Below are 15105 nucleotides of genomic sequence, written 5' to 3'. Positions count from 1 at the left end.
TCAGTGCACAAAGTCAAGCCGCATTGAAGCAGCATTCAAACGTTTTCAAAGGCGAATTTAGAGGTAAAAAGAAAATAAGAGTAAACATAAATGCACGCTATCCTTTCAACTCACGTACAAAAAAGAATGCATTATGGAGCCGAACTAAACTGACTTTAGTAACTTTGAGCTCGTCAGATGAACGCGTGGCTTAGTGCGATGTCGCCAACTGTGAATGCTTCTAGTCTGATGGTAAGAGAGAATCGTCCGAAGTGAAGTATAACCAACAGAAAATGCGTATATATTTATACATAAGTGGTTATTTGAAGAGTCGTACCGTATAGCTTTCAGTAGGTATTTTGTAAAGGTCTAAGCCGCATAGGCAAGAAATAAAGGATTACACCGCTGGCATTTAAATGTTCATGATGTTTTTGGAATAAAATCATATGAACTCCTCTTTCCCCAATGAAGTTACGATAAGTTTGCAAAGAAATAAACCAGTTTTGAGTTCATGGCGAAGTGTCAAAGTACGCTTGATCTCAAAAGGAAGGATAGCTGTAGATTCCATAGAATCGGAAGCTTTTATTGACTCATAGCCTAATTTAGTCCTGTTGCGCAAAGTGGTGTGTTGTACCCCTCTTCCCTGGCATACCGTAATACATATGAACATATAATGAAGTATTTTTAAGTATCACGAGGTTATATACTAGTTTCCTGGCCACAAAGAGACAGAAGGTACCGAAAAGATAGACGTCCCAATCCGTATGGGAGAAATCAGAAGAGGGCAGGAGTTGCATATGTTCCAACAAGCAGGAAAGGCGTGGACAGAAGTGTGGGATTGCTAAATTTCTAAGATCTTGTGTAAATCCTACGACCTTAGACTGACAAAGTTACTTATATCTCTAGAGGAATTAATTAGACTTACGGCTGACGATGCGCACACTAACTGGACACTGCCGTTTGGCGTCACATGCTTATTAGTTATTCCTCATTAGTAACACTAAATATAGCAAGTGCGAGCAGCAGGCATAATTGGTTGAGCGTGTTCTGTGTTCGTTTACTGCGCTCGGCAGGTCAAGGATCCAGCTACGAGCGGCGGGCGGATCTCGAGGCAGCCAATAAGCTAGGTCCTAGAAAACTTTTAGTATTCGCCAATTGGATGGAGTTATTTCATAACTTAAGTTCTGGTACCTATTTAGGATTTTTTCGTTTGGTCGTTGAATAAATTACTAACTATGGACACATTCTGTCTATGTGGGATCTTTATTGACCAGCCTGTTTCCTAACCTAACCAAAACTTGCTATTCTTTGTAGTCTACACTAATATGGTAGAGAGGGCCCTGGGCTTGTATTTTGAAACCCAGTGTTCGGCTCTTGCGACCACGCAATATCACTTTATTCTTTACTATATTTTCTCAATAAAATCTTTGTCATTCTTTACAAGCCTACAAAGGCGGAAAATTTAGGCCTGTAAATATAATAAGGGTATTGCATGATTCCAGACCTCCCTGCTCCGCTGGGTATATCTTCTTTGACCATTTAATTGCTTAAGCTATAACAAACAATCAACAATAATTCAGCATGTCAACTAAAATCGACTACAATAAAAAGCAAATAAAACACAGAATAAAGTGCAAGAAAAAAAGAAAAAAAAATATTCGGTCATAAGGCATTCGCTAGAAGCTCCACAAGAAAACTGAAAGGTTTAAATGTATACGTATACTCACATACAAATAAACAAAAGCAGCTAAGAATTCGTAATGGCTAAATAAATTGTTAAGAAAACGCTTGTGAAAGTAAATATAAATATTTGGCAATTTAGAGATTTGGTAAACTGAAAAGTAGTAGTGGCAAGCAGTGTAAAAAAAGAGGCTCATACCAATTTGCAAAAAATGCTCAAGCATTTATTGTCAAACTATTTTAGTTAAAACAAAAAACTCTGCCAAAAAGCAAAAGTACAAAACCCCTCTACAAAGTTGGCTACAGTATCGCATGACACCACCAAGTTCGTTTCTTAAGTCTTTCGTTTTGTATTGCTCTTAGCTTTGTTGTGCCTGCCTCTGTGAAAAGCCAGTTTCATGCGATAATTTAGAACGAAAAAACCATAAAAAACAGCGAGGGTAGAAAATTGAAAAAAATTCGCTTGCAAAAAGATGCGAGGCATATAAATGTATTTGATAGTGCGCTTTGACGCCGTCAAGCAGCTGATGATACTGCATAAGAAACCATACATGCATACATACAAACAACGCAAACAAATGTACATACAATCGTAATTACATGGCAATTAAGTTAATTGAGCTTGCGCGCCTTCGCGTGAATTTCTGAGTACGTTGTTTGAATGATGAAGCACTTTTTTGTCTTAAAGTTATGTTGTAGGGAGGTATGCGAGTAGGGGCGATCTGCAAAAACACTACTACTGACGCACCTATGTATGCATGCAATGATGCCGTGCAGGTGTCTTCCATGTTTTGTGTGTTAAAAAACAGCAAATAAAAATTCCTTGTGTGAAAAATTTTACTCTTTATGGTTTAATTTTGGTTCTTCTCGCGCGTTTAATGATTTAAAAAGAATGCAATTTGTTAGAAGTCTTACAAAGGTAATTACGTTTTGTTTGAACATCTTTTGTGATGATAGCTAATATTTGTTTTCATAATCGTCAAGATTTTCTATAATGAGCGTTCCAATGAGGAGTATAAGAAGGAAAAAGAGAGAGAGGTAGTGAGAGAAAACGGTAACAGTAGATAGGCGAGTTAGGGTCTTCCTTTTCGTCTTGCAGCTATAAGTATATTCTCCGAAGATTTTAAAGAGTGTTCTGCTGTTAATGGTAATTTTTCGGACATAGATCGGTCAAGTTCCGGTAACAATTAAAGCTAATTCCTATTATACCTAATACCCGATACTCTCGCGAATGATTTAATATGACCACGTTGAACCTTCTAAGCCATTCCCATCACCCCCATGTGCCATGAGGAGCTTGAGATCACCAGAGCCTCGCCTGTAAAATATGTGTGTGATGAACTCATTCGTCTCGGGAAGATGAGGTTGATAATGTTGTTGAGGAAGCTGTGAAAGTAGAAAGTTTTGTTTTAGCAATCGCTTGAGGAGAACAATCCCTTGAATCCAGAATTGGGGGGTGAGCATGCGATTAAAACGCCTGGAAATTTCTTTAAAATTATTAAGCTAAAACCAAGTCTCCTACACTATTTAATTTCAGTGATAACAAAATATCAATATAGAGACTCATGCCATACTCTGCAATCATAAAAGCTGTAAAGATGATTGATAATGAAACCTTAGGAGATCTCTTTGCCTTTAGTGACAGACAAGCTGCAATAATATCTTTGTCTGCATTTTCTTTTGCTTCAAAACTGGTACTGAACTGTAGCCGATCGCTACAGAGCATGGACTAGCGTAAAGTGGTAAAGCAAACATTTTGCGATTACCTGGCCCTTCGCAGAATTTGATAAGGCTGCTTGAATGCACACTTTTTAGAATGTTTAAATCAACTCGAAAATTTGACATGGAGTATGTAATGTGCTGCAGTGGGACTTTTTGTAGGTAATGGGTCGATCGATTTTTACGCCACACAGTGGAAGTTTTTCAATTTTGTTTCACTACGACGACGTTCGTAGAATCTTGTATAAAGTTTCAAGGTTCCAAATAGTCACATTCCGAGGTAAATCCTAGTGCCTGACAAACTATAAGGCGACTTAATAAAAATAGTAAAAAATGCTTTCGGGGAAAACATCAAGATGGAAGCATAGGTACATCAATGCATATTTTCATTCTAGAAAGCTAAATATCAGGGGTTCCACTACATTATAAAGGCCAAGTGAACAACGATTTGAGGTTCCATGGTGTTGTCAAGTAGCAGCAGAAGGTACGACTAAGAAGCGCCTGGAGCGCTTCAATGGTCAAAATTGTTGTTGTGTTAGCAGTGGGTCAAACTTGTTCAAGCAGTCAAGCGCCAATTAAGTTAAAACTTTTCTGTTAAACAAATATTTTTTTTTAATTAAAATTTATAAACAATATTTCTCAGCTCAGGTTTCTTCATATTTTTAAGTTTTTGTCCATATATGTTCTTTGATGACAAAAAAGTTATTCTGATACAGCTTAGAAGAATCGCTTCCAAGATATTCGTAGCTGTACTATCGTTCAAAATTCATTTTATATGTCATTTGTCCCCTCCACCTGCTACATCTCTTCTATTACATCCACCTTTCAATATTTTTCACCTCTCCTATTCTCCTTTAAACGCTTGCATGCTGCTGAAAGATCTATTTTTTTGGATTAAGCATACCATAGAATGTCCCAGTAGAACTCGTTACTCACATATATCCACGTTTAATTGACATTTACTGTCAAAGTGCCAATGACAAGACCAGTCAACACGACAAACAGTAGGCCAACCAATACTAAAACTAAGCACTTACATACTTACAAAGGTAAAAAGGCATATAGATGCTGTAAATATTCAGCAACGAAGAAGACAAAGATAACCGCGTAACCAAAACCTATAAGTAACTCAGGTTGGTGGTTGTGTGTGTGCAGATAATTTTTTTTTTCTTCGCACTTATTCATGGCTGTTTGCTGTCATTTAAAGCCAAAATGTTGCAATACTGAAATGTTGCATAGTCAAAGTTGATGTTGTAGTTGAAGTTGAAAAGTGGAAATGAAAAGCAATGCGCCATTCGTAGCCGCAAATCAATAAATTGCTATTTAATTCATGTTAATACAACAACGAAATCAAGTAACTCTCGCATTAACACACATACACATAAATACCTATCTGTAGTTAGTACGAATATATTGGCTGTAATATTAAGCGCGCGCCCGCCTTTGACCAGCAATAAACTATAAATAATCGGCAATAAGATAATCTGCAATCTTTAAAGAAAAATCGAGCTAAAAGCAAATCAACTTGTGCCGATATAAATTCGATGTTGAATCCAAATGTAACTTAGACCGGATTGGAAGAACAAAGAAAAAAAAAATTAGTCAAGAACAAACATATTAAGCCGTGTTTCTTCAACGTTTGAGCTGATCTCATGCACAATTTGCGGTAAGCTTTCTTAGCTGTCTGCCTGTTTAACTGCCGCTGATGTGTCGGTTCAATTGAATGGCACCGAAATCCGCCAACCTGCGAATAGCAACCGCATTCAATGTAAGCGAAATTGGCGTTTGCAATGCTGCATTCAACTGGTTGCTACAACAACTAAACTTGGTTTACAGCCTGTATATTTGTACCTTCTTTTGAGGGATTTGCTGATAGGCACCCCCGAGTGAGCTGATGTTGTTGAAATCGACATTGTACGAGTATGTTTAATATACATACATATGTACTCTTGCATGGTCTGAGCTTTTTTTTAGTATTGGACTACATTTTTTTTTTGTTTTTCTCTATCATCTTTACATCTCTCTTAACTTTGCTGGTATAACATTAGGGTGGTAATATTATCAAAATTTTGTTTTAAAATTGAAAGCATGCCAATTAACAACTCCAACCAGAGTTGCCGTATTTTTTTCGCAATGTTGCCAGTTAGTCCCCCTCACGCAGCCAAAATCACCGCCAGATAAGTCGCCAATAAAATATCTATGGAATTTGAAACTCAAGAACTTAACAAAATAAATAAATACTTGGCGCCATATACCTCCGAGGGTATTAAGGAGGAACTTCTCTTTCAATTTGCGTCGTGGTACACTGAAATAAATGGTGCTAGTAAAATCAACAAATCGGTTCTGTTGTTCTTGACTTAACGGAGATTCGGTGAAATTGATCGAATTATGGTTAATTCGACCGAGTTCTTTGTCAAGCGAACAAATTAGTTTAGTCATTTCAACAGAAGAGAAATTATCGCTCTTAAGTTAACAAAATTTTGTAAAATTGAAAGATTCCTAATCAATCTAATTGATTTTTATGTTAACACAACTGATCTTACATGTCATTTCAACGGCGATCAACTATCAATACATGAGCAAATTTCAAAGAGAATTTTACGCTCACTGCGCTCTCTACTTTGTACTCATGACGATGATGCGACTTGTTAAAAAAAAAAACACCAAAATAAGAAAACTATCAAATCTAAAAAACACACAAAATGGGAAAACAATTATCAATACAAAACGAAAAAACCCTTTTTTGAATTTAATGTGCAAAAAATTATGAGATACGGGGACACCTATTTTTCGGGTACAATTTTGCAACTTTCCGTCCAAGCGAAATGCAAAATTGCGCCCTCTTGTTGCAAAAGTTTTGCTTGAACGAACAGGATTTTTCCAAAGTTAGTAACATTTTGTTCAAGTTTTTACGAATTTTCACTCTACCTATAGAATAACAAAAATTATAAATTTTTCAGAGCAATTTATATTACTAAGGCACGGTTTTTCAGTGCGAGTTCAAACTTTAGTTAAAGTTGACTAGAGTTTAACCTTGCCATTTTGTTCGATACCATAAATTCTAATGCGTATCTCAGTTTAAGCAGCTGAATCGGCACGGTTTAACTCTAATAGTAGTTTAAACCCGCCCTGAAAAACTGGGCATAAATGAGCAAGTGGGATTAACCTTCATGTACTCGGGATATAAAACTTACATAGGCTGCCGTAAATATACATTTGTAAATATTAGTATCGCTCCTTATCTAAATATATTAATAGAATGTTTACACCCCATCCCGGGTACCAGTTCTAAAAAGCCCTATATTCAAATGAGGAGTTACATATCAAGCAGTAATAATATTTTTTTATTTTAGATTTTGATGTACTCATAATTACCTCGTGAACGGTAAATTATATTTTCTTAACTTTTTAGAAACTCTTCCTTTGTAAATACTCCAGAAATTATCTCCAAACCATTCCAAAAAAAATCCCAAAGTGATACTGATATTGTCCCAAAACTGTCCCGAAATAGTCTTGAAATGGTTCTGAAGTTTTTCCGAAATGATTCTTAAATTATTCCCGAAGTGATCCTGAAATTATTCAAATTGTTTCTGAAAAAGTCTAGAAATAATCCAGAAGTGTTCCGAAATAATGCTTAGATTGTCCCAAAATTATCCCGAAACAGTCTCGAAATGATTCCGAAGTTTTTCCGAAATGATTTTTAAAATAATCCGTGATCCTGATATCGTTCCAAATTGTTTCTGAAACAATCTATAAATACTCCTGAAGTGATACCTATCTTGTAGCTGCTCTGAAATTGTTCCGAATGGGTACAGACATAGTATGGAAATGATTCCAAAAATGGACCCGAAGAGTACCCAAAATGATACTTAAACTGTTACAAAATTGTCCCAAAATGATTCTGAAGTTTTTCCGAAATGATTCATAAAATAATCCCGAAGTGATCCTGAAATTGTTCAAATTGTTTCTGAAAAAGTCTAGAAATAATTCCAAAGTTATCCTGAAAGGATGCTTAATCCGTCCAAAATTGTCCCGAAACAATCTAAAAATGGTTTCGAAATAGTCTTGAAATGATCCTGGAACTATCTCGAAATGTTACCTATAATAATCAGCAAGCGATCCTGAAATTGTTCCTAAAATGGTGCGAGAATAAATGATATAGTTCCATCCCCTTCGAAATCTATCGAAGTCGGCCAATTATTTACGCATGAACAGAGGTGGCACTTAGCTTCTTATTAATTGATATGCACGTACATCCTCCTCCCCCCTTAACTGAATAGCATGTTGTGTCCACTTATAGTTGAACGAATTGGTATGTCTCCTTCTTATGGAAGAAAACTATGAGCTCCTGTTTTATGATATAATTCGATGCATCCTTGCTTTAAATGGAAAAATTATAAGATTTTTACTGCCGTTTTTTTTATCACGGATATATGTTGATATTTATAAGTCTCGCTCTTATTCACTTTTAAAATAAATAGATTTTTCATCGCCGTCATTTCATTTGCTATCATGTATTCACTCTACCATTCATAATAATTAAGCCCTGCACATTTTAATCAATCTCTATATGAGTCATTCAACTCGACATAACTTACGTGATTACGGTTTATTGAATTTTAATTTATTGTTACGAATATTAGCAAAACTAAGGAGTGCTGCGGTCTCTAAGCCGATGCTAATCAGTGACGTGAATGCAAATCAATAATTCAATCATTATGTATCTACATAAACGAAACAATAACTGCGTCTCCATATATGTACCATGTACGTATATGAGCAGTGGAGTGTCAATGCACTAACACATGCATATATCTGAGATACTCCTATAAGTATGCAATGAGAGAAACTATAAAATTGTGCAATTGTAGTTACAGCTGAGAAGTTTGAGAGCTCATGGACAATGCTAGTAGATTCTAGAAGATGCGAACGAGGAAACCAGAGAGTATAAAAGGCCGCAGATGTAGAGGCGCTGGAATTCAGTTTGATTTGAGTTATCAAGCAGTTACGACTAAGACGATATCTAGCGAGCAATAGCAGTATTATTTTGAAAGTCAGTTTCATTTAAGCTATCAGTTTGGATATTAAGCTATTCGTTGCACAGTTTGAGTGTTATTGTGAAGTATTTTAATAAAGGCCATTTTTCCATTCTTCAATATTGGAGTTATTTATTCAACAGTTTAGCGATACGAACCTAGCAAAATGGCAAATAAGAGGATTTGCAGTAAATTCGTTACAATTGGTGTCAGAAGAGGAATTGTTGAATAAATTCCAGAGGACAAAAAGGACATGGCAAAGTTCAATGAACTGAAGATCCAGCAACTAAAGAAGGAGTTGGAGAGCCGTGGATTGAATACAAGCGGCATTAAACTCGAACTTCAGGCACGACTACGAGAGGCAATGGAATTAGAAGGAATTGACGTGGAAGAGTATGACTTTCATCTTGAAGGCGAGGAAACAACAAAAATGGAAGAGACAGTTATGCAGACAGTTACGAGCACAGACTTGAACATGATTTTGGCTGCAATATCTGCTCAAACATCGACAGTGGCTTCTCAACTGGAATCGCAAAAGACAGATATAACATCTCAACTGTCATCACAGATGAAATCGCAGGAGACAGGCATAACATCAAAGAGTGAAGCACAAGAAACGCGTATGTCAGAAATGTCGACACAGATTACATCAAAGATGGAGACACAACTAAAAGAACAAGAGGCACGCATAACAGTACAACTCGAAACGCAAGAGGCGCGTATATCATCAAAACTCGAAGCATGTATGGACGAGAAAATAACGCAGTTTGAGGAAAAAATCGAAGCCGAGGTGGATGCTTTGAGAGGTTGTTGTTGTTGTTGTAGCAATGCTCGCCCCACCTAATAGCCGCGACCGATCACATATTGTCATCAATATCCTCTAACGGGAGTCCAAGGAAACTTGCCGTTTCAACAGGGGGGACCATAAGGAAAGGGGTGTTAGAGGCGTTGGTTCCACATTACAATTAAAGAGATGGTTGGTATCATGTGGGGACACATTGCAAGCGGGGCATACATTTTGTATGTCGGGGTTGATTCTGGATAGGTAAGAGTTTAACCTGTTACAGTATCCAGAACGAAGTTGAGTAAGAGTGACACGCGTTGCCCTGGGGAGTATGCGTTCCTCTTCCGCGAGTTCTGGATATTTTTCTTCAAGTACTGGATTCACCGGGCAATTCCCGACATAAATGTACGACGCCTGTCTATGGAGTTCACCAAGGACCTGCTTGTGTTTTTTCGCTTCATACGGCTGGGTTCTCAGGTGCCGTATTTCCTCAAAATGCTTACGGAGATGACTCCTTAGGCCCCTAGGCGGTGCTGGTTCGTCAATCAGATGTTTGTTGGGATGCCCAGGTTTCTGGGTATTCAACAGAAACTGTTTGGTCAGCATCTCATTTCTCTCCCTGATGGGGAGTATTCTCGCCTCATTATGCAGATGGTGTTCTGAGGACATAAGAAGACAGCCCGTGGCGATTCTGAGAGCAGTATTTTGGCAGGCCTGTAGTTTCTTCCAGTAGGTAGTTTTTAGGCTTGGCGACCATATGGGTGACGCGTAGCAGGTAATCGGCTGGCTAATTGCTTTGTATGTGGTCATGAGCGTTTCTTTATCTTTTCCCCAGGTACTGCCAGCAAGGGATTTGAGGATTTTATTACGGCTCTGAATTCTCGGAACAATTGCGGTTGCGTGCTCACCAAAGTGTAGATCCTGATCAAACGTCACACCCGAGATTTTGGGGTGTAGGACAGTCGGTAGCGTAGTGCCATCGACGTGGATGTTCAATATGGTCGACATTTGGGGCGTCCATGTTGTAAATAAGGTCGCGGAAGATTTAGTCGGTGACAATGCCAGGTTTCGCGAGGCGAAAAAACTGGAGAGAACAGGGAGATAGCCGTTTATTTTATTGCATAGCTCATCGATCTCTGGGCCTGGGCCTTGGGCCATTATTGTGCAGTCATCGGCGTAGGAAACGATTGTGACTCCTTCCGGTGGTGAAGGTAGCTTAGATATGTAGAAATTAAACAAAAGTGGGGATAGGACACCACCCTGTGGCACCACTTGTTTAACTCTCCTTAGTTTTGATGTTTCGTTTCTGAATTGCACCGATGCCTGCCGACCACCCAGATAATTTGCGGTCCACCTTTTAAGACATGGGGGAAGGGTAGACCCTTCCAGGTCTTGCAGTAACGAGCCATGGTTGACCGTATCAAAGGCTTTTGATAGGTCTAGCGCTACGAGTACTGTTCTATGGTGGGGGTATTGATTCAAACCGCAATTTATCTGGGTGCTAATGACATTTAGCGCGGAGGTAGTGCTATGGAGTTTTCTGAAGCCATGCTGATGAGGGGCTAGCTGCAAATGTGCTTAGAAATAAGGGAGCAAAATGGCTTCAAGCGTCTTTGCCACTGGCGATAGGAGAGATATCGGACGATATGACTCACCTACGTTAGCTGGTTTCCCAGGCTTTAGTAGCGGGACCACCTTGGCCATTTTCCATTTCTCGGGTATGACAAAGGTGGAAAGAGACAGGTTGAAGACATGCGCTAAATATTTGAAACCCTCTTTCCCTAGGTTTTTAAGCATCGGCATGGCTATGCCGTCTGGGCCCACTGCTTTGGATGGTTTAGCGCGACCAATGGCGTCCTCAACCTCTCTAGCGGTGATGGTGATTGGTGACGCGCTGAATTTGTGTTTATGTGCGTGTTTATTGGCTCTCCGTCTATCTTTGTCGACCGTAGGATGCATTATATATTGTCGGCAGAAAGCGCTCGCGCATTTTTTCGCATCCGACAGCACCTTATCGCCAAAGGCGATGGAAAACTTTGTCTTTGTGCTTAGTCGGATTCGATAGGGACTTTACGGTGGACCAAAGTTTACCTACACCGGTAGAGAGGTTACAACCTCTTAGGTGCTCTTCCCATTTCGCCCGCTTGTGTTCGTCCACAAGCAATCTGATGCGTTGGTTTATATCCCTTATTTGGGGGTCGCCTGGATCAAGCTGTCTTATAAGGTCGCGTTCCCTCGCTAAGCTCGCGGCCTCCGCCGGGAAGTGGGGCCGGATTTCGGGAATTCTCCCAGCGGGAATGAAATGTGCCGAGGCGGATTCAATGACCTTACGGAAGGCACGCTCCCCTTGGCGGGCATCAGTCGGGATAGGGAGGGCAGCAAAGCTGCTGTCTGTTGCAGATTTATATTCTTCCCACTTTCCTTTTTTGAAGTTTATGAAAGTGCGTTTTTCGGTGACGATGAAGTCGGCGGTACGCTCGAACGAAAAAAGTATGGACAGGTGGTCGGATCCCAAAGTTACCATCGGCTGCCAGTTGACGCAATTTACGAGCTCTGCGCTCACGATTCAGATATCTGGCGAGCTATGACAGCTTCCTACCATACGTGTGGGGGCGTCTCCGTTTATTGTGCAGAACGTTGTTTCTCCTATTTGATCCGCCAACATCTCACCCCTACTGTCCGCCCGCAAGTTTGAATGCCATAAGTCGTGATGGGCATTGAAATCGCCTAAGATAATGAGATTGTTGCCAGTGAGTAAGGCCTCGATATTAGGGCGGTATCCACTGGGGCAACAGGTGACAGGAGGGATGGAGATGTTGATGATTTCTAGATATGCATCGCCTGACCGGACAGATAGGCCTTGACGTTCTAAGACATTGTCCCTCCGGTCGATGCCAGGATCAAATATATAATATTGCACAGAGTGGTGTATAATAAACGCGAGGCCGCCTCCATTTCCGCTCTCGCGGTCTTTCCTGTGGACATTATACCCAGAGCAGGTCTGCAATGCAGATCTTGCTGTGAGTTTAGTCTCTTGAAGCGCAGCAATGCGGATGTTGTGCCGCTTCATGATATCGACTATCTTCGTAATCTTCCCAGTTAGTCCATTACAGTTTAACTGCAGAATTCTGAAGTGCATGAGGGGTGACGCCGCCACTCTAGGGGTAAGTGACGGGTGACTACGCCTAGGTTGTGGAAGGCCAGGACGCATTGCTGTTGTGGCCTTGGGACTGGGCGCCCTTGGGCAAGCATTGGGGTACCCGGATGATTTGGGTTTGCGACCTGGCAACATGGCGCGATGAAACCCGTCGAGGGGTTGCCGTCGCGGAGACCAGAACATCTAGGAAAGTGGCACCACCCAAGGCAGGAGCTGCATTGAGCGGATGTCGCAAACCTATATATTCTGTGCTGGCAGACGGTGCAAACGGAGGTAGGGACTAAGAGTCTGTTTCCCTGACCTGCACGATTGCTGCCAGAAAAGCGGGGGGAGAAGAAGACGGGGGCAGGGGCTGATGCTCAGCATTGCTACCAGCTCTACTACGAAGGTAGTAGTTATGAGTGGTATCAGCTGTTTGAGTTGTTGGCGCCGTGGGGCGCGAGCAGCAGCGGATACTTGTTGTGGCTTGCTGAGCAGCGAGGCTGCTGGAAGGTAGTGGGGGGGGGGGGGGGGGGGGCGCTTAGGCGTAGACTACGGGACGCACTTGGGCGTGAGCAGCAAGGAGCCACAAAAGATTTATAAAAGTTACGTGGACGTCGGGTTTTGGGATCAAGCCCAGAACAACCTGTCCGTTGCAACCATCCATTGCACGAGACACACTGAACAGAGTATGACCGTCCTAAAAAGATTCTTTTCTGGCAAATGCAGCAAAACCATTTCTCAGGACCGGGGTCAGGAGACGGACCCGGATTGGGTTCGATGCCTTCCCGGAGTAAGAGAATATGTAGCAGTCCTGCTGCAAGGAGCTGCTGGGAGGATGACAATTTGTGGGAGGGACGAAACAAATTAAATGGAGTCACACTGAAATGACAGTCCTTGGTCGGGAAAAATCCCGAGTCGCTCCGGTACATAGAACCGACTGCCTTTGAGAGGTCGTATACAAGAGTTGCAATTAAACCGCCCAGCTGTTTCAGCAAGCAATCCAAAGGTAAAAACACCATCCTTTGACGGTTCTGTTCCTTTCCAGGTCTTTAAGCTACAGTTTGAGAAGACCGCAGCAGTGAACAACTGGAATGCGGAAGATAAAGTTGCTGCACTGTTCGTGGCATTGAAGGGGCCAGCAGCGGAAATCCTATAGACGATTCCCGAAGGAGAGCGGAACAATTATGAAGCATTGATGGCTGCTGTAGAACGACGTTATGGAAGCGAGCATAGAAAACAGATATTCCAAATGGAGTTGCAAAACCGCTACCAAAAAGCAAATGAGACATTGCAGTAGTTTGCTTCAGATATTGAAAGATTGGCTCATCTTGCAAATGCGGACGCACCCGTGGAATACACTGAAAGGGTAAAAATCCAGAGTTTCATAAATGGCATACGGAACGTGGAAACAAAGGGAGCTACATACGCAAACCCAAAGCTGACATTTGCTGAAACGGTATCACATGCATTGACTCAGAAAACGGCCTCACTATTGAGTAAACCAGCATACAAAGCTCATCGTGTGAAAGTGGAAAGACCAGATTGGGTAGACACAATTTTGGAAGCACTGAAGGGATCACAACAGAAAAATGCCGGAGTTATTAAATGTTTCAAGTGCGGCAACCCAGGTCATATTGCACGACATTGCAGCAGCGGTCCCAATAGCTCCAACAATGTGGGTGGTCGTAAACGCAGAGCAGAAGGTGATGAGCAAATCTCCAAGACCACTCAATCGTTAAACTAAATCGAGGCAGCCGCAAGGGGCGACAGCTGGCTCCCGCAATTGAATGCCCCATAATCTCTATCTCGCAGATTGGAAGAAGATCGAGCAATCTTACTGTTGGAGGACATGTGGGCGGAAAGGAACGTTTACTGACTGTAGATACGGGTGCATCTCATTCCATAATTCGAGCGGATTTAGTCAACAAAAAGATAAAGTCATTACCTGGAGCAAGGTTGCGACGGTCATAGGCGAGTATAATCGAGTCCAAGGCGAAGTGGTATGTGAGGTATTAATTGGAAAAGTCATAGTTCTACACAAATTCGTTGTGGCGGCGATCGTTGATGAAGTCATATTGGGAGTGGACTTCTTGGTTGACCATGACATCAGGATCGATATGCGGAGAAAAATTATGCGCTATAAGAACCAGGACATACCACTTAACTTTAGTTTGGAAAAAGGGTTCAGCAGTAATCGGGTACTGGTGGAAAAGACTCGACAAAGACCACGAAAGTTAAAGGCAAAGGTTGATAGATCGAATGGGCCAAATAAATCAAAATCAAAAGTACCTGCGAGAGAAACACTGGCATTGACAAAACCTAAAAGACGCAGGAAAACGAAGCAACGAATTTCCGAGAAAGAATGCGTCGGTAGTTTCAAGCCAGAGCGCTCTACTCTGGGGAAACGTGGGAACGATACTGATTATGCAAAGCAAATCCGTCCAGCGCAAGTTCTACGAAGTAGTTCATCGGCCAAACAACAGAGTGTGAAGGAACGAACCAGGGTATTGAGTAGTACGATGAAACACAGGCAACATGAGAGAATTAATTCAGAAGGGTTTCAGGAAGGAGATTTGGTGCTGCTATACAACCCACAACGAAAAAAAGGTTTGTCCCCGAAATTGCAGTGTAACTGGGAAGGCCCATACAAAGTTGTAAAACGCATCAACGATGTAGTGTACCGCATACAAACCATTGGCAAACCACGAACCAAAATGAAAGTGGTTCATTTGGAGAGGCTAGCAGCGGGTAAATCGAGAGATTTGTCT

At 41.1% G+C, this 15105-nt stretch overlaps 1 protein-coding gene across 1 annotated transcript in view; it reads left to right on the top strand.

Annotated features, from left to right (window-relative positions):
• Positions 1 to 15105, top strand: part of fz3 (frizzled 3) — an 85029-nt gene that overhangs the window by 42553 nt on the left and 27371 nt on the right. The gene's annotated exons all lie outside the window — the stretch shown is intronic.

The sequence above is a fragment of the Eurosta solidaginis genome, chromosome 4, assembly GCF_040869045.1.
Source record: "Eurosta solidaginis isolate ZX-2024a chromosome 4, ASM4086904v1, whole genome shotgun sequence".
Classification (NCBI taxonomy): domain Eukaryota; kingdom Metazoa; phylum Arthropoda; class Insecta; order Diptera; family Tephritidae; genus Eurosta; species Eurosta solidaginis.
The sequence above is the reverse complement of the archived record's forward strand: the minus strand, read 5'-3'. Positions and strand labels throughout refer to the sequence as shown.